This window comes from Nicotiana tabacum, chromosome 16 (assembly GCF_000715075.1).
Source record: "Nicotiana tabacum cultivar K326 chromosome 16, ASM71507v2, whole genome shotgun sequence".
NCBI lineage: Eukaryota > Viridiplantae > Streptophyta > Magnoliopsida > Solanales > Solanaceae > Nicotiana > Nicotiana tabacum.
This window is the reverse complement of record NC_134095.1, coordinates 107,787,928-107,813,114: the sequence shown is the minus strand read 5'-3', so window position 1 is coordinate 107,813,114 and position 25,187 is coordinate 107,787,928. Positions and strand designations below refer to the sequence as shown.

The window sequence follows — 25,187 nt, the reverse complement described above, 5'->3', positions numbered from 1 at the left end:
GTACAGGGGTGCACACTATTACGGGAACAGTGTGCCTAGTCGGGTTTAGTCAAAATTTCTTTATTTAAGTCAATTTTTAAAACAGAACCCCTGCATTTTATCCTCTCCAAAACAGAACCAAAAACCTAGGGATTTCCTCTCAAACTTCTCCCATCCATCTAGCCAAGCATAACAACAATTTAGTCATCCTCAAGATGGAGAACACCATGGTAGCTTCGGAATCGTGAATTCTTCGGTGTTTCACTTTTCATAGCAAGACTCCGCCTTGAAGTAATTTCGAATTTTGAGTAATTCTGGTCACATAAGGTATGATTTAACTTCCTCTTTGATCTTTGTAAACTTCTACCATAAGAACAAAGTTTCTTGCAACATGGGACCTAATCTGCGTCAGATTATCAACTGAATCTATCCGTTTTCTAGTCCCAATAATAGGATTAGTCTTATTACAACTCATCCTTTGAAGACATGAAACGTTCATTAACTATGTTTGTTTACTTGTGCAGATTAATAAATTAGTAAACCACATGTTTCTTTTTGCTCATAAAATTATAAAACTTTCCCCATCTAAGAACTACTTATTAAAATGTTCATACTTGGAATGTACTACTTACTACTGTTTTGTTGGGGCTGTTCTATATGGATTTATTGTGTTGTTTGGATATGTGAAGACATGTATGGAATCATGTCAATGAGGAGATATAGTAAAGTAAAATTTGGTGGTGTGTTGGGGGAAAATTAATCTACAAAAGAGTCTACAAATTCATGGCCACAAGTTGTTCGCGTAAATGTCTAAATGAAGAATTATTTAAGCTATGAGCTTGAATTTGATTTTGAATGGTTTGTATTATGTAGGAAATCATTCCTAAGGCTTTTGAGGTCTTGGAAACAGTATATAACTCCATCGACAAGGTATGTAGGGCTTTCGCTATACTTTTCGGCATGACTAGAATTCGAATAAATGTTTATCGAATTGTCTCGTCGGATTCGAGTTATTTCACCTTCAACTCATAAAGATGCTTAGACCTGATCTTTTCTCATAGATTGCTTACTCTAGAGGATATCTATGAATTCTCGGATTTCCTTGTTCCTTGCTTAAAAAGAACTAGAGCTTTTTTACTCGTTCTCCTTTCGATGTTCATATAAATCATGAATAAGTAACATTTACTTCAAAGGTACTCATAATACGCAACTCTCATGTTCTTAGTACTTGTTGGCTCATAGTTGAAAATTAAATATTTTTAGCCACAACCATGATAGTCGGGGAATAATGATGATAGGCCACTTCGACTCTTCTTAGAATACGTCTTTTAAGGTTGGTTTCGCATTGCACTTATATAATTTATGATTTAGTATATGTATGTATTTACTTTCATTACCGAGCCGTATTATAGACGGCCGGGTATGACACATATTGTGTAACCACTGATCAGTTGGGATTACCGAGCTTCACGTGGCCGGGTACGATTCTACCGAGCCTTTATTATGGCCGGGTATGTTATGGATATTATAGCCCCACAGAGGGATTTATTATTATATAATGTGATATATTATAAGTAGCGATAGTGAACGACGGTGTCATGAGCATACATTTATATCCATGTTGAATTTTAGTTTCCTACCGAGGCTAGTTTCAGAATTCAAATTATCTCTATGTCTCTTCTCTTGTTAATTACATTTTTCATGTTACACTTGTCGCCCTACGTATTCAGTACATATTTCGTACTGACGCATTTTTATGTGTTGTGTTCATGCCCACAGGTTCGAATAGACAGAGTGGCGTGCCTCCTCAGTAGGACCCCCAGGATCAGCGTTGGGTTTCGCACTCCACTTCTTCGGAGTTGCTGACTTTGAGTCCATAGGTACTATTACAGATGTATATGTGTGGTTCTGGGCATGTCGGGGGCTTTGTCCCGCCCTGTTGAGATTGTCTTACACTCTTAGAGGCTTGCAGACTAGCGATCATTGTATATATATATTTTTCGTATCGCCCTATCGGCCTTCTGGATAGCTGTTATACTGTTGTTACAGCCTTGTTGGCCTAGTTTATATATATATATATATATATATATATATATATCTTGTTAGCCTAGTTTATATATATATGTCGTGTTGGGCTCTTCTGCCTGCAGGTTATTATATTTCGGATCATATCTCATGGTTGGTTCGCTCGGGCCTTCGGGCATCGGGTGCCAGCCACACCTCCCAAGGTTGGGGTGTGACAGTAAAATATTTATTTCTATGAATAATGGGATTTGTATTCTGTTTTATACCTGATATGCATCTAAAATGCAAAAGTCATACGAGTCATGGGCATTATTTTAGTAGAGTCTTGTTTATGAATATACAGAGCTCCATATCCATATGCGAGAGGCTACATAGACATTTAGAAAAGTATTCCCTTCTTTTATTCCTTTTAATAATATACGACTGAATGTAGTATAATGACATTCTTCTTATCTTTCCTACTCGATGTTAGGAACATGTCCTCAGTTGGGACCTGCGGCTTGTGATGATGTTGCAGATGCATTATGAGATGTTTTCCTTTGTTATGAGGGAAGAGACTAGTCTAGAGGACAAGTATCCAGATATGCAAATTAGGGTCGAAAGACTTTGATGAATGAGATTGTAATTTAGGACTTTTGGTCCGATATATCCCTAGAATTGCAATTAATGGTACAATGAGTTATATGATAGCTAATTGTTCGTAGTTAGGTAGTTGGGATTGAGCGGGTGCCTCCACATTCTTATAGGAAAATAGAGGGTAGCAATTCCAAGTTGAATTGTTATAGTTAGTGAGACAACTATGTGATAAGTAGTAGGTGTCTAAGTACTATACTTGGAAAGTTATAGACATAACGAATAGAACTTTCTTCATGAGATGCAAAAGGAAATAGGGAATATTTAGTATCGTCCCCGAGTATTACAACAGTGCTATGACATTTGAGGTTATCTAATATCCTGGAACAGTAAAAAGCATGATGTAGTGGCTAGGTCAAGTGTAGAGGGTAGAATATTTGGATGCAGCATTTGCTACTTGCGACCTTATATGGCTAAGGCAACTTCTTCAATAGTTAAATATTGAGAGGATGAGCGGATGCAATTTATATGTGATAACAAAGTCATGTTACATATCACTTTAAAATCTAGATTTTTATGATAGAACGAAGCTTATTGAAGTAGATTGTCATTTCATTCGACATAAGATTGAGTCCGGGTGGATTGTTATGAGTTTTGTCAACCCAAAAGACCCCCTTGCATATGTTCTTACACATTCACTCCGAGGGTCTAGAATTGGCGATATTTGTAGGAGCATATGACATAGACACTCCAGCTTGAGGGGAGTACCAAATATAGTAAGAATTGATACTATGTACATATAAAAAGATGCACAAATCCATGTAATTAGGCAATTAGGAGATTCTGTAGGCTTGCAAATATATTCTTTTCTTATTTGAATTTCTTGGAAAGGTTATTTAAACCGAACGGCTTAAGGGAATATCAAGCAATCAATTCCCCATTTTTTTTTTTCTGTAGAATAGAAATCTAAGTTTGACTCGTGAGGTTATGGTCAATGTGATTTGATTTTAGTTTTAAATTAGGGAATTGATTCTTATATATGGACTTGTTTAACCTCTATCAATGGGTAGTTTTGTAAAGAGAAAGTTAATTGTCGGACGCCGAGAATAACTTGAACAGAGGTAAGTTATAACTTTGACCTCAAGTAGGGATATTTTTCAAATTGACCTATTTTTAATATACATTATGTATACGGGGAATTTTGTATATACGACGCGACGAGTATATATGCGATTTCGAGTGGGTATATTGATATAGCTATTCATGCTTAGCTTGCGCTATTCTCTGTGACATGAGTATTGGTGCATCTTCGAATGCCAATATCACGTTATAGACATATCTCACATGCTAGCTTAACATGACAAGATATTGTATTTCATGAATAGTTGTTTCATGGTTGTTTAAGAATTTTTCTAATGCTAATATAACATTATAAGCATTCTTCATATACTAGTTTAACATTATGGTTGATACATGTGTCAGATTACATATTTAAACTTTTAGTCATGCATTAAACATATGCATTATCATTTGCATATGAGTTTCACACGTTGATATAGTTTTCACATGCTGAATAGTTCATGCGGTTTATGGTATACATGTGAATTGGCCATTCATTTAGCACGTCGAGTTTTCCATACGGATTATAATATGAATTTGAATTGGCCATGCAATTTCGCATGCTGATCTATTCGTGCGGATTATGCAGTAACAATTGGCCATGCGTAGCGTGCAAATATAAATCTGTCCCTCTAGAACCACTATATCGCATGTTTTACCTCGGATAGTGTGTCCGCAGGTTTGTGAGAAACGGATGAGTCTCTGGTTGTTTGGCACTTGGAGAGTATCGATTGATGTAAAATTGGGGTATTTATCATGCATTAGTAATATTAGGCTCATGTTAATGCATTTCATATAAATGTTGAGTGGTGCATATCATTTTATATGTCATTTTGATGCATTGGACTTGTTTAACTGAGATAGAGTGCATCATATCATATGCTCTATTGTGCATATTATTATATGCTGTGTATATCTTATTATAGCATTTTGCATCTTATTATTATTATTATTATTATTATTATTATTATTATTATTATTATTATTATTATTATTATTATTACTGATATAATAACTACACATGTTTATAAAATAAGTATTTTCGATAAATCCTCGTCACCACTTTAACGGGGACAATCAATGATACTTGAGGACGTGTTGGTCATACTACATATCTGCACCATCTATGCATATAACAGAGTTGTGTTGTTGCAGAGTTTGAGGGTGAGTAATGAAGATATATGAGCGTTTCAATTGTGAGCTGATGATTTGTTCATGATAGCTTATGGTCTTGTACTTTTATTTCTATATGTCAAACAGATGATGTATTTTTCATATCAGCATTGTATTCGTAATCTTAGTAACTCATGATTTGTGACACTAGTTCTTTAAATAGCTGTATTGGATTTTCGAGCATTTAGTCTCTTAGTTTATATGTTTATCTTCCGCTACATTGTATTTGTATTGGTAGGTTTCCTTACAAATTGGATTAGGTACCATTACAATTTAACGGATATTGAATCGTAACAAAATGGTACTAGATCCTAGGTTTCACAGGTCTATAAATCATGAGCAATATCCTAGTATAGTTTTGTTTACCGATACATAGAGCTCAATATGTATAAGCGAAAGGCTATATAGGCATTTAGTTAAGTGTTCCTTTCTTTCATTCATTTTTTGTGCTATACTACTGAAAGTAGCATTCTACATTCTTCTTGTTTTTTCTACACGATGTTGGGAACTTGTTCTCAGTTTGGCATCGACGGCTTTTACTTAGAGTGAGTGGCATGCATTTCTTACCGTCACGATCCAAAATTCCACCTTAAAGATCGTGATGACACCTAGGCTCTAAATTAGGTAAGCCGGCCACTTACAATAGTTAAACTAATTAACATGATTATTTTTAAACAGAGTTTAATATAAATATCAAAATAAAGGTGATACAAGCCTACGCGGCAATAATTACAATAATCCTCCCATGACTAGGTAGTACAGGGTCACGAACTCTACTTGAATACATAGAAATATCTCAAAATACAATACAATATAATACTGTTCGGATAGAGAATTAACAATATAATAAAAAGGAAAAGACTCCAAGGGACTTCGACGATTGGAAGCTTTTCCTTGAATCTTCGCGATCAAGAAGCTAACACTTCCTGGGTCTATAGCCTCCAACACCTAGATTTGCCCAAAAATGTGCAGAAGTGCAGTATTGGGTACACCATAGTCGGTACCTAATAAGTATCAAGACTAACCTCGATGGAGTAGTGACGAAGCTCAAGTCAAGACACTTACTAATCAAATAACCTATGCAGAATATTAATATAACGCTAACAACAAAAAATAAAATAAATAAATAAATGGCACAAAGAGATATCATGTGATAAAACAACGAAATAATCAAAGCAAAGATAAAATACAAGTGAAAGCAATTAAAAAAACAATGACAGTTCTAATCAGAAAAATGTTCCAACACGGGATTTAAAACAAGAGTCACCCCGAGGCACCACACCTCATAACTACAAATCTCAAGTCATGAATCACGGATATCATACACATGTCATCTCGCACCTACATTATCAACCACCCTCGCACGACTAAGTCCCTGTGCCATAATATAACACACAGAAAACTCATGTACCAATAATATCAATCGCACGGAAAACTCACGTGCCAATAACTTCAACCGTCCGGTGTGGTCACAGATTCAATATCACAATCCGTCCAGCATGGTCATGGGCTACTAGTCCAAACCATATCGCGGAGAAAATAAATATGCAAGAATATATGCACATGATCAATGAATATGAAGTTTCATCCTCCTGGACTGGTATAAATGATATGTTATGGTGTATGCATGTGCAAGTGTACTGGCACAAATCAAACCATCACATAATAGCATAAACATCGAGTAGCACATTGGAGAAAACATAACAAACTACGTAATATGCATGATTCACACGAGGAAGTCATTAGAACAAGTAAGAATACCCCTTTTCATCAATAACACACCCTCAAGCCATCATTGGAGACAACATAACAAACCACCTATATCTCATCGTATTGACAATATCATACTAGCCACCCCGATCGCTTAGCCCCATCAACAACACAATAGGCATCGATATCACTTCATCCAAACAATAACACAATAGCTACCCGTATCACTTTGCTCATACAATACAATAACCGTCCGTACCGCTCCGCACAATAAACAATAGTGAAATGCCACCCTTATGCTCTGCACAATCAACAATAATGAAATGTCACCCTTATATTTCGCACAATAACAATCAATCCCCACAATATCCACATATGAAACCATATTGCCAAAACAAAACTACCAATATCCCGATAAAGTATAGCTCACGGCTCAACAACAATGTATGCAATAATTTCAACAACGAAATGGAAGGGGAAATACTCTGACAATGAAAGATATTTCACATATCAATAACTTCAATTAAAAGCATATTAATAACCTAAGAGTGAAAATTAGTCAATTTCCACATATAAGCCTGGGTAAACACTCATCACCTAATGTATACTTCTTTAACATAATTAAAATAATACAATTAAACCAAATCCTACGGGGTAGTTCCCCCACACAAAGTCAGGCAAGATACTTACCTCAAAGAAGTTAAATCAATACTCTACTAAGCCCTTCCCGAGTGAAACAACCTTCGAAAGGTTTGAATCTATCTAAAATAACTTAATATTATAAATAAAAGCCATAGGAAATAATTCTAGATAATAAAATAACTAATATAGAAAAAGTCAACCAAATAAAGTCAACCCCGAGCCCGCACCTCGGAACTCGACAAAACTGATAAAAATACCCATTCTGATACGAGTCCAACCATACCAAAATCATCTAATTCCAACCTCAAGTCGGCCTTCAAATCATCAATTTATGTTTGAGAAAAGTTTTACTAAAATTCTCAATTTCGAATCATCAGTCAAACACGAAAATCGAGGTTGAAATCATGAAATATAAACAAATCTGAGTAAAAAATACTTACCCCAATCCAAATTATGAAAATCCCTCTAAACAATTGCCCAAAACCGAGCTCTCTAACTCAAAATGTGATAAAATAGCAAAATCCCTCGAAATAGAGTACTATATAGGTTTGCGTATACACAAATTGCGATCGCGGGATCACACCAATCGCGTAGAACAAAATGTCGAGCTGCCAAAAACCTACTATACGAACATGCTAAGTCAGTCGCGAATGCAATGACCAATCCCCATCATACTTCACGAACGCGGATAACAACAACCTGATGCCCCTACCAACTCCCCCTTCTACGCGATCGCGGCATCTAGAGCGCGATCACGAAGGCTACAACTCCCAAGCTTCATGAACGTGATGTACAAAATTGCCTACCACCACATTACGCTACGCGAACACGACTCTTTAGTCATGATCGCGATGAAGAAAATCAGATATCAGAACCAGTAGTTCAAAATATGAGGAAATGGCCTGTAACCATCTAAAACACACCCGAAGCCCCCAGGATCCCGTCCAAGCACACCAACCAATCCTAAAGCATAACATGAACCTACTCGATACCTCAAATCACACCAAACAATATCAAAACTACGAATTGCACATCAATTCAAGCAGTGACTGTGAGCACGTGATTTTTGCCTCACGAAAACTACTCCAAAATAAATCAAAAATAAATTTCTTTTAGTGTGCAATTTTTTAATTTGCGTGGTGTTTGTTAAATATTTGTGTTATATCCGTAAATGTGTACTTTGTCATAACAAAATGAAAATAAAAATAAAAATATATGTTTCATGCATATCTAGGATTTAATTATGCATTTAATAATTGATTCAATATAAAATCGCAAAAATATGCATTTGTTCTATTTTAAATATTCCACTGTGTGATTAATGTTTTGCCTATGAGTTAAATAATTGTTAAAAGGTAATTAATATCTTTTGAAGGGTAATTTTTGTTTTTATAATTTTAATTAAGATTTTTATAAAATTAGAAAATAAAAAATAAGTTGTAAAAAAGAAAAATCGGACCTGGACCTAAATCCAGGCCCAAACAAAGTGAATCCCACAGCCCAGTCCAACATCCCCATGTCCGGTCCGATTCGAACAAACCTAAACGACGCCGTATGGATACTTCAAATCTGGGCCATTGATTCGTTTCAATCAAACGGTCCAGTTCAGCCATTGCTTAAATGAAACGACGGCATTTTAAGTTATCAAATCTGAATCGTTCCTCTATCTTGATCCAACGACCTCAGTAATTCACCCAAACCCGATCCATATCACCCCCGGGCTGACCCCTTTCCCCCAACTTAAACCAAACGATGTCGTTTGGTTAAGTGAATTGATCTCAACCGTGCATCTTAATTGATCCAACGGATGAGATCAATCCACCCCACCCCTATATAAGGCCCAAACCCCTACCCCGGCCCCTAACTAAACACCCCCCTCTCCTCTCTACTGTTCATCATCCCCTCCGAAATCACACCCTAACCCTAGCCGCCCTCATTCCCCACCGCCTGAAACCCGGCGGCAACAACGTCGTCGGTCACCACCTTAACACCCCTAAACCCCCTGACCACCCTCTATCCGAATATGATAACCTTTGAGTTCGAATCTCCCTGGAGTTTCTCGAATCTTCATTTGAAGATTCGAGGCAAACTCAGATCCAAATCAACCAAGCCACGGTTAACACCATAGCACCCCCTAGCCTGCCTCGTTATGGGTCCGGTGTTTGTTTGGCTCGAATCACCTTAGAGCTTCTCGAATCTTCATTTGAAGATTCGAGCCAAACATGAACTCACCCAGATCTGTTCTAAACTAACACCAAATCACCCCTAGGATTCCCTCACCCTTGTGTCGTCTTTGGTTCCCTTCGAATCTACCCGGAAATGTTCGGATTTAAAATCCAAGATCTGAAACCCTAAATTTTCCAATCTTGGAATCTTTTTCAATTCAAACGAAGGATTGAGGTTTAATCGACCTTAGTCGAAGTATTTTCAGTGGAAAATACTTCGACTAAGGTCTGTTTGATTTCAAAAAGTCCGAATCCAAGTTGAGTTTGAGTCCGGTTGAATTTAAAGATTTAGAGGTATTTTTCTTATTTCTTTTTGTTTCCTACATGAATAATTGTTTGTTGCAATAACCTGTTAATTTTTCATATTTTTGTTTGATTAATTCTGTCATTTTGTCTCATACCCGTATGTTTGATCAAATAAATGAATTGTTTCTATTGGTTATGTTTGTTCACAATGTGTGTAATCGACTCGATTAAATTCGTCGATTAGTTACATTATGAATTCCTGTTTGTGATAATACTGATTGAAATAATCTGTTTCTATAGACTGTTTGTTGACAATTGTTGTAGATAATCAGCTTAAGTTAATACTCGTCAGTTAAATCACCCTTGTTTGTAAATCAATAAGTCTGCCAGAATAATTGTTGTATGTATATTGTTTCCTGAACATTAAGTTTCAGGGCATTGTCAGTATATTGACAATGCTCCTGTTTGTTTGATCTTAGTTCAAAAGCTGAAGTTCAGTTTGAATTATTGTACTGAGTTCAGTGTAATGTTATTGTGATGCTAGGTTTAAACTCAATTTCACAAGTATTGATTAGATACCATTGTATTAGAAAGAGTATATTCTCAGTTAAGATTCAGTCTAGAACTTAAGAGAATTAGTTGTAGCTGTTTTAAATCAGATTAATAATCAGGTTTGAACAGATTTTAAAATCTGTATTGTTAGATTCTGAATTTAAGTTTAAAAGCAGTAATAACATCAAGGTTTCAGGGGCATTTCTGGGATAAAACAGTGAAGGTAATCTGATAATAATAGTGGGCTGAAAGTGGAATGTTAATGGCTTTAAATTAATAGGATAATGGGAAACAAAGGGTAATGGGGCTGCTTAAAATCAGGATAAGATCACTAAAAGTATTTAAAAGCAGATTTTAATGGGACTTTCTGATTTTTTTTAAAAGAAGAAAGGGGTCCGGACAGTAGGCTAAAAAGAGGGGCAGACCTGTATAAGAGAGGAGGAATTGGGACTGATTTAAAGATCAGATTTTTGAGGGAGATTTGAGGAGAAATACACAGAGGGAAAAGATAAATTTGAGAGTGGAAAATCATAAGCAGAAAAATCAGAAATGAAAATCTGAAGAGGAAGAAGGAAACAGAAAAAGAAACAAAAAGAGAACACACATATGCACACACAATCTGAAACATATGTAGAAGAAGAAAAGAAAAATCAGAAACATATTTCTGAATTTGTCCGGGTCTGTTTTTAGTGGCATTTTTTTGGGTTCAAATCTGAAATTTCTCAAAAGAATACTGTTACTGTGCATTTGGTTTCCTCGGGTCTTATTATTGCTCAAATCTGTGGAAAGACTGCTATTCTGCTGATTTTGTTACTGCTGCTACTGCTGAAATTTACTCCTTCTACCTTCATTTCCAGGTACATACCTTTTATACTCATGTTGTGAAAAGCTTCAACACGGCAAATAAATGAAGTTTGGAGTTATAATTCTGCTTTCTACTCATCTAAGTCCTTTAGTTCAAATTTCGGTTTTATTTCGTGTTGGTTAATTAGTGGTGAATTCAACACGATGGCTATAAGTTAATTACCTTATTTTGAAATTCATATAAAGTTTGTAATAATGTTATCCATTTCGAAATCTCATTAGTATAGTTATATTTGAATTATCAAAATAGGGAATATGTCATAAAAATGGGCCATTGATTACATCCCGTAATGTCTTTAGCTAAATGTAAAGTAGAATGGAAGTATCAAGAAGTTACATTATTAGTATATCTTGTAAAAATATTATTTTGTTTAGATTGATATAAGTTATATGTTCATATATGGCATGATGACAGGTATATATATAATCATATGAGTAAGGTGAGTTGGTATAGCTTGTTACGATGTTAGAATATCATGAATGTTTAGGCTCATAACTATGTTGCATGTAATACAATTTTATTGAATCAATTCGAATAATAACCCCTTTCTCATCAATTTGATTATTTATCGTTATAAACAAATTAACTAAGCAATTATAATTTTGGATTAAAAAACAAGCATATGAGAATGAGATGGGATGTATAAGCACAAATTGCAACATTTTATATCAATGGAAAGTAGAAATAGAATTTGCACTAAATAAAAATAATGAAAAATTGTTCAAAAATACTTCTTCCCTTCATAAATTATTTTTTTTAGTTTCATATGCAATTCATTCTTTGGTATATATATATGTTGTATTTGCTAAAAATAGCGTTAATCGTATTTTTTTCTTTGAATTTGAATAGTCTGGATGAATATAATTTATACGCGGAAATTATAATCGACAGTCAACATTTAATAAATTGTGAATTCTTTTAAAAGAATTTAAAGGCATCCCTTAAATGTGAATTTCTCAGGATTTTCATATAAAATGTGTAGATATAATAAACAATTCGTGGAAAACCCATAATACCATTAAGAATATTTCGCGTAATTAGGGATGCGTTCGCGTAACCTGATTATGTTCACGCAACTTCGAGTGAACATTTTAATAAAAGGGATTTCTTCGAGGATGTAAAATAATTTCATATAACCCGGGATGTGCAGTTCACTGTTTAAATATAAGGGTGATGACGTTCTTAATTTTATTTTAAATCACGAACATATGAATTTGTAATAAAGGATATAATATGGTCAATTATATTGTGTACACGTATGTGTGGCATGATCCCCCGTAATTATGAAAGGTATATAATACGAATATACGTACGCATAATTCGTTTATATAATTGTAAACAATAAGTAAAAGCGGTAGTAAAATCATGCAATAAAAACGTATTTAGTAAAATCAAGATAATTAAGCCAATAATAAAAACAGTTGAGCGACCGTGCTAGAACCACGAAATTCGGAAATGCCTAATACCTTCTTCCGGATTAACAGAATTCCTTACTCAGGATTTCTGGTTCGCAGAATAACAAACAGAGTCATATTCTCCTCGATTCAGGGATTAAAACCGGTGACTTGGGATGCCTTAAAATTCCCAGGTGGCGACTCTGAAACAAATAAACAAATCCCGTTTCGACTGTCCTTCAATTGGAGAAAACTCCCTACGCGCTCGCGGGTGCGGTAAAAAGGAGGTGCGACAGCTCTGGCGACTCTGCTGGGGACTTTACAACAGTGTTTTTGTGACCCAGAAACATTGGTTCAGGGTTTAAAGAATTCGAGCTTAAAATATCTGTGTTAATTGGCTTTATTTACTATATGATTTTCAACTGTTTATATGCTAATATGCTAAATGTTTTTTTACCGCTTTAATATTATTTGAATTGTGAATATATACAACTGCTACGAAACCCCCTTCTTTCTGAGTCTTCTGAATTTATGGTGTACACGTGCGCGTGGCCCACCTTTCTGTTAAAGTTATACCAAATAAGACGGAGTTGGGACAAGTAACTAGGCAGCGTAGACTTTCGTGCTCCCGGTACGTTGCCCCCACTTCGGCTCAAACTGTCCGTTTGGGTAAGCCAGGTTTAGAACAATATGCCTCAGGTTTTTCACCTAGAATAACTCAGCCATGTACCGGATCCCTAGTAGGAACGTCTATTTGCATCATGTACATTTGGCCTTGGAGACTCAACACAGGGGTTGGGTCTGTCTAGGACAGGTGAACCCGAAATAAAAAGACCATCCTGATGCATCCTACTTGCTACCTGTGCATTCATTTGCCTCGAACATGCTTGTTGACCAGCTTAAATGAAATCATGGTGAGAACCGAGGAATAAAATGGGTTGTTTTAAAAATTCCCAAAAAATAGTTTTAAATCTTGAAATAAAGGTATTTAATGAATAAAAAATTGAAAATGATTTTTTTAGTGTATATTTTCAAAATGAGTTTTGACTTTATTAAAATTAAATTTCAGATACAAAATGAGCACCACACAAAACCCCCCATCCACGAATACAGAAGAGTTTCTATTTCAGCTTCAAATGTGGTGGTATGAATTAGGCGAAGATGGTCAAAAATGGGTCGTCAAGCATTTGGGAAATCTCACGGATATTATGAAAGTTAAACCCCATGATGATCTGATTGCGGCGTTAGTAACTTTTTGGGACCCTGTTCACAATGTCTTTCGTTTCTCTGACTTCGAGCTTACTCCTACATTAGAGGAGATATCTGGATATACAGGTTTTGACGGAAGTCTAAGAAATCAAAGCCTGATATTCACAAAGGCTCCCTCGGTACATCGATTCTTCGGTCTTCTGAACATCAGCAGTCAAATCAGGAAAAGCAATGTCATCAATGGATGTTGTTCTTTCAACTTCTTGTATTCAAGGTTTGGAAAGCCAGATGGATTTGAAATTCATGAGAAAGGCCTTACTAACAAGCAAAACAAAGACACCTGGCAGATTCACCGTCGCTTCGCCTTCATGGTGGCTTTTCTAGGAATCATGGTCTTCCCAAACAAAGAGCTAACAATTGATATTCGCACGGCAAAAGTTGTACAGGTCCTCACCACCAAGAAAAATCACACCCTTGTCCCCATCATTCTCTCAGACATTTATCGGGCATTGACTTTATGTAAATCAGGAGCAAAAGTCTTCGAAGGATGCAAAATTTGGTTGCAAATGTGGGTGATTGAACATCTCCAACAACAACCCAAGATCATACAGTATGGGCCAAGCAATGATAATTTCATCGAGAGTTATGAGGAGAGAATGAAAGATTATAAGTCCCCAGAAGGGATAGAAGCCTGGGTATCTCATCTAAGGGCTTTAACGTCAAATCAAATTGAGTGGACTTTGGGATGGCTCCCGATGAGGGAAGTGATACACATGTCAACCTCAAATAGTTATTTGCTATTATTGGGATTGAGAAGCATCCAGCCATATGCGCCACTAAGAGTTCTAAGACAACTAGGGAGATACCAAGTAGTTCCTGATGATGAAGATTTGAGTATGCAAGTAATCGAATTACATCCTGAAGCCACTATTCCCGAGGCTTTAATTCAGCAAATGTGGAATGGATGTCGATACTTGAAAAGTGATACTCAAGTCCCAGACACTACAAGGGGTGAAATAAATCCCGGGTATGCAAGGTGGTTCGAGAAACGGTCTCGCGTGGATGATGTACCAGAAACCGAGCTAAGTAGGCCAACAAAAAGACCCCATGTTCAAAGCTTTAATGATAAAATCCAAGAGCGATTGATTTGGGGAGAAAAGGAAAAAGGGTACAAAGCAACTATCCATGCCTTAAAGGAAAATCTGAGGAGCCTCAGTCTGGAGAAAGATTTGCAAGCACAAGAAGCTGAAGGCGAGAAGAAGAGTCTAGCTTGTGAGAATAAAAATCTTCACGCTCGATTCCAAAAAATGAAAAGAGTTTCTGAAACACCACAGAGGAGTTGGAAGGATAAAAAAACCATCGCCAATCTTTTTGAAAGAATGCAAGATTATGATTCCATTCTTGCGGAAAACGAAAGGGCGTTGAGCAAAGCTAAAGAAAGAATCCAACAATTAAACGAAGAGGCCAGATCTAATAAGGAATGCCAAGTAAGGCAATTCGAAGAAGACAGGGCACAATTCAAGAAGGAAAAAAACCATTGGATACGATCAGAAGACCAACTTCGTGCACAACTAGAAGAGGCAAAAAGATGCAACAGAGAACATCAACAAGCAGACATCAACAAGGAAAGAGCGCAGGCAAGATTAGAGCAGGCCAGACTCCGAGCTCTATTAGAGTCAGCTCTAGATCGTGAAAACCGTGTCAGAGATATAGCCACCACTCGCCAGCAGCAATTGCAGAACCAAGACCAACGTCTCCTGGATTTCAGGGCACAAATTCACGACCTGGCGGTCTATACCTCTCAAAGTTATGTAAACTGCCAAGGAATGGATTATGAAAGGTTTATAGAGAATGCACCCATTTTTGCCCGCCATCTAGCAATGGAGTTGGAAAGAATGTATCGTACGCTGGGAGGTCATCCAGGTCAAGCCCCACATTGAGCAGATAATCCAATAATTGACAACAAAAGTGGAAAGTGGGGCATGTTGTGAGATGTTAAGAATTGCATCTTTATTTTTATTTAAGTGTGTGTGTTTCAAACCATTTTCTTAAAGTTTTCAAATGTAATTCCATCTTTGTATAATGAATAAAAGTGTTTGCCTTATGTCCGAACTACGCAAGGTCTGATTCATGCGGGGGCATGATACGTAGGCAATCTTTATAAGATTCGACCACCACAATAAGGAATATAATAAATAAAATAAAAGTGAGTAACAATAAAAATTTCAAGAAAGCTGGGACGACACAAGCGGCCGAGCAAATGCATAATAGAAAGGGGATATTTGTCTAGGAGCATTGCATCTCAACGTGTAATTATATATGTGTTAAACTCTCAAAACTAACAAGTTTCTTCATGTCCAGAATTCAAGCAGTTAGTTTCTCTAAAGAGTATACTGGCATATTATCATTATCACACGAGATCAAAAGGACCAATACCAGAAAGTATGTCTATCCCAGATGTTAACACATGTATTGAGCTAGAGGAGATAGATGTCGGGAAAATGAAAGAAGAGATGTTTAAACTCAAGCAACAAATGCCTGAGATGTACCAAGCCTGGTCTACAGGACAGTTACCCCCATCTTACCCAACTAACCCTGCTGCATCAATGACCCAAACTCAGGGTAATATTACCACTGAATTATCCCCAAATTTCCCCGTTTACCAGCACTACCAAGGCACCACCTCTCAGACACCGCAGTCTCCACCTCCGAAACCAGTTCCATACTTTCCTCCACTTGTGACTCCTGTTTTCGTAGCACCTCCCCCGGCTACATTTCACAAATCTCCTAGTGAGCCTACATTCCAGGCCCAGGACAACCAATATTACCCCCCGGAGCCCACCCTCAAAGCCTCCGAAATCCATTCAACTGCTCCTCATTTTGACCTCCCAACCGAAATCGACAAACCAGTCAAAAATGCTGAACAAGAAGAGATGTTCAGAAAGGTCAAAAGCCTAGAACAATCATTCCGAGACATGCGAGGGTTAGGAGGACAGGTCAGTGTGGCCTACAAAGATCTATGCTTATTCCCAAATGTACAATTACCAGTTGGCTTCAAGATGCCCAAATTTGACCTATACAATGGGCACGGCGACCCAGTAGCCCACTTAAGGGGTTTCTGTAGCAAGATGCGAGGAGATGGGGGAAATGATGAATTATTGATGGCTTACTTCAGTCAAAGTTTAAGCGGATCAGCTTTGGAGTGGTATACACGCCAGGACCATGGGAGATGGTACACCTGGGATGATCTGGCACAGGCATTCGCATACCATTTCCAATACAATCTGGAAATCATCCCAGATCGATTATCTTTGACAAAGTTTGAGAAGAAACATAATGAAAGTTTCAGAGAGTATGGCTTTCGGTGGAGAGAACAGGCAGCAAGAGTGGATCCTCCTATGAAGGAGAGTGAAATGGTAGACTACTTCCTCCAAGCCTTGGATCCAACTTACTATGCCCATTTGGTTTCAGCGGTTGGGAAATCATTCAACGAAGTGGTGAAAATGGGAGGTATGGTGGAAGAAGGCCTCAAGACAAATAAAATCATGAGCTATTCAACGATTAAGGCGACTACTCAAGCTATTCAAGGCGGGGTAGGAGGAATCGGAAGAAAGAAGAGGGAGGAAGCAGCGGTAGTTGATTCAGGAATTTGGTCAGGACCCATAGGTTCACCGCCTTACTATAATCAACAACGACCTCGCCAATAAACTTACCACCACGATTCATCCCAACACTACTATCACCCTTCGGAGCCTCATTTTTCCATTAACCATGCTCAAGCATACAATCAGCCACCTGTTCACGCCAATTGGCGTGCTCCTGCAATACTAAGTACTTACCCACGAGCCTATCCCGGACCAGGTTTCAGGCCTAGGCCAGCATTCAGGGGAGAAAGGGAACAGAAAAAGAAAACCTACACTCCATTGGGAGAGTCTTACACTAGTCTGTTCCACAGGCTGAGACAGCTGGACATGCTAAGACCAATACAATCCAAGCTACCCAATCCTCCTCCAAAGAATCTGGATTACACCATTAGCTGTGAGTATTGCTCCGGTACACCAGGCCATGATACGGAGAAATGCTGGCATTTGAAAAATGCAATACAAGAGCTGATTGATACTAATAAAATCGAGGTTCAAACCCCCGAAGCTCCCAATATCAATAGAAATCCAATGCCAGCCCATCAAGAGGCCAATATGATAGAAATCATACAAGCTGATGGGGAGACAAAGAAGCCGTCACAAACTGTCATGATGATCAAGTCTCATGAAGCCAAGCCAGATAAGCAGTTAACAGAGGAGAAGTCGGTACCTAAAGAGAGTAGAAATGGTGATGAACCATCTGTGGTAGACGAGAAGGGGTCTTCGAGCAAGGTTGCCACAAAGCAAGAAAGGTTGAAAGTGATAGTACCAGGGGTTGCTAGTAAACCCATTATAGTCGTGGAGGGAGCCCGTGTAGATCGGGTTATTATCAAACCTGTAACCCAGCTACCAGTGATCAACAACAAAGCTATTCCATGGAACTATGAATGGGTGACTGTAATGTACAAGGGAAAAGAAGTCAAGGAAGAAGTCTGTGAGGTACAAGGCTTGACTCGTTCGAGAAGATGTTTTACTCCTGAAGAGTTAAGAAAAACTAAAAATAATCCAACACCAACAAAGAAAGCTGTGACGGAAGAAGAAGCGGAAGAGTTTTTAAGAAAAATGAAGCTCCATGATTATTCTGTTGTGGATCAACTAAAAAAGACGCCCGCTCAAATTTCATTATTGTCATTACTGATCCATTCAGAGGAGCACCGTCTGGCTTTGATGAAAATCCTGAATGAGGCTCATGTTCCTGAAAAAATCTCTGTAAATCATTTGGGAAGAATAGCCAACAGAATCTTTGAGGCAAACAGAATTATATTTTCTGATGATGAATTGCCTGTAGAAGGTACCGAGCACAACAGAGCTCTTTACCTCATCGTGAAATGTGAAAACTCCGTAGTAACCTGGGTATTGGTTGACAACGGGTCAAGTGCAAACATCTACCCTCTCTCCACTTTAAGCAAATTGAAAATCAAAGAGGAGAGGATCCAGAAGAATAGCATTTGCGTACAGGGATTTGACGGTGGAAGCAGAGATTCATTTGGTGACATAGTGTTGGAACTGACAATAGGGCCAGTTGAATTCACAATGGAGTTTCAAGCACTGGACATAATTGTTTCTTATAATTTGTTGTTAGGTCGACCATGGATCTATGCTGCTAAAGCAGTCCCGTCAACACTACACCAGGCGGTCAAGTTTGAATGGGATTATCAAGAAATAGTTGTGCATGGAGAAGAAATTTTAAATGCTCATAGCAGTACCATTGTACCAGTCGAGGGAACAGAAAATGACCAGGGACCATGGGTATACCAAGTGTCCGACACAGTGTCGGTAGAGAAAATTCAAGAGGGGAAGTACCTTCCGAATCCAAAGATATCCTCTGCATCAGTCATGGTAGCCTATGAAATGTTAAAAAATGGTTTTATACCCGACAAAGGTCTGGGCTCATCTTTGCAAGGAATTATACAACCAGTATCTCTCCCCGAGAACTGGGGAACCTTTGGTTTGGGATTCATACCCACTATCACCGACGTGAAAAACGCCAGAAAGCTGAAACAAAAGGCATGGGATCTTCCAAAACCAGTCCCACATCTATCAAAGTTTTTTGTCAAGACCGGTGCTAAAAATCGCCCGATAACAACAATTCCTAAATCCCGGGTCAATCCTGAGGAGGAATTAATTGAAAGATTCGAGAAATTGTTTAATGATGTGAATATGGTGGAAAGCGGGGAAGGTTGTAGCAACGCAACAGTTCAATTCGTTGGGCCAGAAACAAAGCTTAATAATTGGAAAGTCATTCCTCTCCCCATTCGAAAGGAGTCTTGGTAGTTTATTTTGATTTTCTTTTAGTTTGTTTGGGTTACCTCAGAGTTGTAATCCCAATGCTTATCTTACAGTTTGTTTGAAGTGTGCAAACCTTGTTATCTTTCATCATCCAATAAAATACAGTTTCTTTTTTTCATTATCATTCCTGATAGTTTTCTTTTTCCCTTTCTTCCTTTTTCTGTACAGTTCTTTTTACGATGGCTCTAGTGATATGGCATGCATGAGGAATCCTCAGCCCAGTCTTAAAAATCAGTCTGGTTCCGAAGTAATAGTTCAAGAAATATATTGTGATTATGAATCAGAATATGATGAAGATGAGGTTTTTGAAGAGATTAGTAAAGAGTTAATTCACTTTGAGGAAAGAATCAAACCTAACCTGAGTGATACTGAGGACATCAATATAGGGGACGCAAGTAATATTCGGGAAACTAAAATAAGTGTCCATCTCGAACCAAAGATTCGAGAAGAGTTAATTAAAGCACTCATAGAATTCAAAGATGTTTTTGCATGGTCATATGACGACATGCCAGGCCTGAGCACTGATTTAGTGGTTCACAAATTGCCCACCGATCCAACGGTGCCTCCTGTCAAGCAGAGGCTGAGAAAATTCAAACCTGATATGAGTATGAGAATTAAGGAAGAAATCACCAAACAGTTGGAAGCAAAGGTCATTCGAGTCACTCGATATCCTATTTGGTTAGCTAATATCGTTCATGTGCCAAAGAAAGACGGCAAAATTAGAGTATGTGTAGACTACCGCAATCTCAACAAAGCAAGTCCGAAGGATAATTTCCCATTACCCAATATCCATATTTTGATCGATAATTGTGCCAAGCATGATATAGGGTCTTTCGTGGATTGTTATGCCGGGTATCATCAAATTCTAATGGATGAAGAAGATGCAGAAAAGACGACATTCATCACACCATGGGGAACTTATTGCTACCGGGTAATGCCATTCGGTTTGAAGAACGCCGGAGCAACCTACATGAGAGCGATGACCACAGTGTTTCATGATATGATACACAAGGAGATTGAGGTATACGTGGATGATGTGATCATAAAATCAAAGCATCAGGACAACCACGTTGGGGATTTGAGGAAATTCTTCTTAAGACTTCGCCGGTACAACCTCAAACATAACCCTGCCAAATGCGCATTTGGAGTTCCATCTGGAAAGTTGCTGGGATTCATAGTCAGTCGACGAGGCATCGAGCTAGACCCGTCAAAAATCAAAGCCATCCAAGAATTGCCACCTCCAAAGAACAAAACTGAAGTAATGAGTTTGTTGGGAAGGTTAAATTACATCAGCAGGTTTATTGCTCAGCTAACAACAACCTGTGAGCCAATTTTCAAATTTTTAAAAAAGGATGCTGCGGTCAAATGGACCGATGAGTGTCAAGAAGCGTTCGATAAGATAAAAGGGTACTTGTCGAACCCACCCGTGTTGGTCCCGCCAGAGCCAGGAAGACCTTTGATTCTTTACTTGACGGTCTTGGAAAATTCATTTGGTTGTGTATTGGGGCAACATGACCTCACCGGCAGAAAAGAGCAGGCCATCTACTACCTTAGCAAGAAATTCACAGCTTATGAGATTAAGTATACTCATCTGGAAAAGACATGTTGCACCCTAACGTGGGTAGCTCAGAAGTTGAAACACTATTTGTCGTCCTACACTACTTACCTCATTTCGTGTTTGGATCCGTTGAAATATATTTTTCAAAAGCCTATGCCAACGGGAAGACTTGCAAAGTGGCAGATATTGCTCACAGAATTTGACATCATCTATGCGACTCGGACTGCAATGAAAGCCCAAGCACTGGCCGATCATTTAGCCGAAAACCCGGTCGATGAGGAATACGAGCCGTTGAAAACCTATTTTCCCGATGAAGAAATAATGCATATCGATGAGATCGAGCAATTTGAAAAACCTGGTTGGAAACTTTTATTCGATGGGGCTGCTAACATGAAAGGAGTCGGGATAGGAGCTGTAATCATCTCTGAAACAGGGCATCACTATCCTGTTACGGCTCAACTGCGATTTTATTGCACCAATAATATGGCTGAATATGAAGCTTGTATTATGGGGTTAAGGCTAGCCGCAGACAAAGGTATCCAAGAAATCTTAGTCATGGGAGATTCGGATCTTCTGGTACATCAAATTCAAGTAGAATGGGAAACCCGAGATTTGAAGCTCATACCATACCGACAATGTCTACATGATCTTTGTCAGCGGTTTCAATCAGTGGAGTTCCGGCATATTCCAAGGATCCATAATGAGGTCGCTGATGCATTGGCTACCTTGGCATCAATGTTGCACCATCCAGACAAAGCTTATGTAGATCCACTACATATTCGAGTCCACGATCAGCACGCTTATTGCAATATGGTTGAAGAAGAATTTGATGGTGAACCATGGTTCCATGACATCAAGGAGTATATCAGGATGGGGATATATCCCGCACAAGCTACAGGAGATCAAAAGAGGACCATTAGGCGATTGGCAAATGGATTCTTCTTAAGCGGAGGAGTTTTGTATAAAAGAACACCAGACCTTGGATTATTAAGATGCATAGATGCCAGACAAGCTACGGTTGTCATGTCTGAAGTACATTCGGGAGTTTGCGGACCCCACATGAGCGGATATGTACTGTCCAAGAAAATCCTCCGAGCTGGTTACTATTGGCTTACCATGGAGCGAGATTGTATCAATTTTGTGCGCAAGTGTCATCAATGCCAGATACACGGAGATTTGATTCATTCTCCACCATCCGAGTTGCACACAATGTCGGCACCATGGCCCTTCGTTGCCTGGGGCATGGATGTGATTGGACCAATTGAGCCGACAGCTTCCAATGGGCACAGGTTCATTCTGGTAGCCATTGATTATTTTACCAAATGGGTTGAGGCCAAAACATTCAAATTAGTGACCAAGAAAGTTGTGATCGATTTTGTCCACTCAAATATCATATGTCGATTCGGGATCCCAAATGTGATCATCACAAATAACGGTGCTAATCTTAACAGTAACTTAATGAAGGAAGTATGTCAACAGTTTAAGATTACACATCGCAACTCAACCCCATATCGGCCCAAGGCGAATGGAGCAGTCGAGGCAGCCAACAAAAACATAAAGAAGATACTTCGGAAAATGGTAGAAGGTTCAAGACAATGGCATGAAAAACTACCATTTGCATTATTGGGATACCGCACTACTGTTCGCACTTCAGTAGGAGCAACTCCTTATTTGTTGGTATATGGCACTGAAGCAGTAATTCCTGCAGAAGTTGAGATTCCTTCCCTTCGGATCATCGCCGAAGCAAATATTGATGATGATGAATGGGTCAAAACCCGTCTGGAACAGTTAAACTTGATTGATGAAAAACGATTGGCCGCAGTATGTCATGGTCAATTATATCAAAGAAGAATAGCAAGAGCATACAACAAAAAGGTGCGTCCACGGAAGTTTGAAGTGGGTCAACATGTGCTGAAACGTATTCTTCCATATCAGGTTGAGGCAAAAGGCAAATTTGCCCCGAATTGGCAAGGACCATTCATTGTGACCAAAGTATTATCAAATGGTGCACTATGCTTAACAGATATTGAAGGCAAATGCATAGACATGGCGATCAATTCTGACGCGGTAAAGAGATATTATGCATAACTTTTTGAATGTTTGTATTTAGCATTATTTCGAAGATTGGAATGACAAAGGCAATTTATTCTGTTAACCAAACACTATACCCTTTGCTTCCCCTTTTGAGCCATATTTGTTTCTTTCCTACCCTCTCTTGGAATCAATGAAAATCAAATATGAAATAACAATAAATAAATAGAATCAATGAAAATCAAATATGAAATAAAAAAAATCACTATTATTTAGTGAACTACGTTTGACCTGATTCCTCAAAGAAGGATACGTAGGCGCCTCACGGCTCGGTCATAGGGTGCACAATATGCATAATGTGCACAAAAGAAACATCAAGAGACCCCAATCAAGAAAACTGGGGCAGGAGTTGTATTGGAAATAAGAAAAAGATTCCAAGAGTTGTAATTTTAAACCCATACCAAAACTGTTTAGTTTTTGATACCTTTCCATTTCCAACCACATACCAAAAAGACCTTTCGATCAATCTTATAAAAATGCTGAGTCAAGCAAGTGAAGATGGTTCATAACACTCTGGTACAAACAAGAAAAGAAAGTAAAAATGAGAGAGTCTTATAGGTGAAAACCCACACGGGCACCATAAGATGACAGAAGTTGAGAGAAAGTAAAATGAAAGAGTCTTATTGGTGAAAACCTTCGCAGGCACCATAAGGCGAAAAGGAAGTAAGAAATGAACAAATGAGGAAAGTTTGTCGGTGAAAACTCTTTGAGATATTGCAAGTCAAACAGGTCTGTAAAATGAAAAATGAAGTTGGGTTATGGAAATTTTGGGGAAAACAAAAATGAGACAATTAAAAGGAGATTGATTAAAAGACTGGGTTGATTAATCCGAAATGCATACCCTGATCATTGGCGCCAGTAACTCCAATCAGATAAGTTTTTATTCCTTCTCCAACAGTCATCCAAATTTGGATTTTTCTTGTCATTCTATAATTCTCGAAATCAGCGTGTTTCGTCACTAATAATCTTACTTTTCTAAAGCTTTGAAATAAGTTTTATTCCAAACAAATAAGAAGGAATGTCAAGGTATACTACCAAGATTCAAGATTACATGATGCAAAATACGGCCATGAAAGGCGGGAGATAAAAATAATAAGATATGGGAGGAAGAAAAGTGAAATCAAAAGTGGATCAGCAATGTCAGGAGAGACATGATTACGAATAAAAGGGTTTGAAGTAAAAACAACAGTTGGTGATCCTATAGTCAAAGATCAATTACAAGGACAAAACAGTCTTTTCAACCATTCCAAGGCAATAAAACAAGACGAAGAGAAGCCCCACCATCGGCAAGAATACCCCAGTTAACCACCCTGCTTTAAACTAACGAAGTTTTCTTTGATTTAAAACAGGGGCAAAAACAACATTTGTGTCAGGAAACACCTGGTAAATGATGAAAAGAGGAAGTCAGGTGTCCACCTGGAGAATGAGGACAATGAAAAGAAGAAATCAGGCGTCCACCTGGAGAATGAGGATGAGGAATTGAAGAAATCAGGCGTCCACCTGGAGAATGAGGATGAGAATTAAAGAAATCAGGCGTCCACCTGGAGAATGAGGATAAGAATTGAAGAAGTCAGGCGTCCACCTGGAGAATGAGGATGAAGAAGTTAAAAAGAAGTCAGGCGTCCACCTGGAGAATGAGGATGAGAATTAAAGAAGTCAGGCGTCCACCTGGAGAATGAGGATGAAGAATTAAAGAAATCAGGCGTCCACCTGGAGAATGAGGATGAGAATTAAAGAAATCAGGCGTCCACCTGGAGAATGAGGATAAGAATTGAAGAAGTCAGGCGTCCACCTGGAGAATGAGGATGAGAGTTAAAGAAATCAGGCGTCCACCTGGAGAATGAGGATGAGAATTGAAGAAGTCAGGCGTCCACCTGGAGAATGAGGATGAGAATT

At 38.2% G+C, this 25,187-nt stretch overlaps 1 long non-coding RNA gene across 1 annotated transcript; it reads left to right on the top strand.

The window, feature by feature from the left end:
- Positions 1–107: 107 nt before the first annotated feature.
- Positions 108–1,878, top strand: LOC142170569 (uncharacterized). Its single transcript, XR_012699825.1, has 3 exons — positions 108–306; positions 853–909; positions 1,759–1,878. It is a non-coding gene; the product is annotated as an uncharacterized LOC142170569 (long non-coding RNA).
- The last annotated feature ends 23,309 nt before the right edge of the window (positions 1,879–25,187 follow it).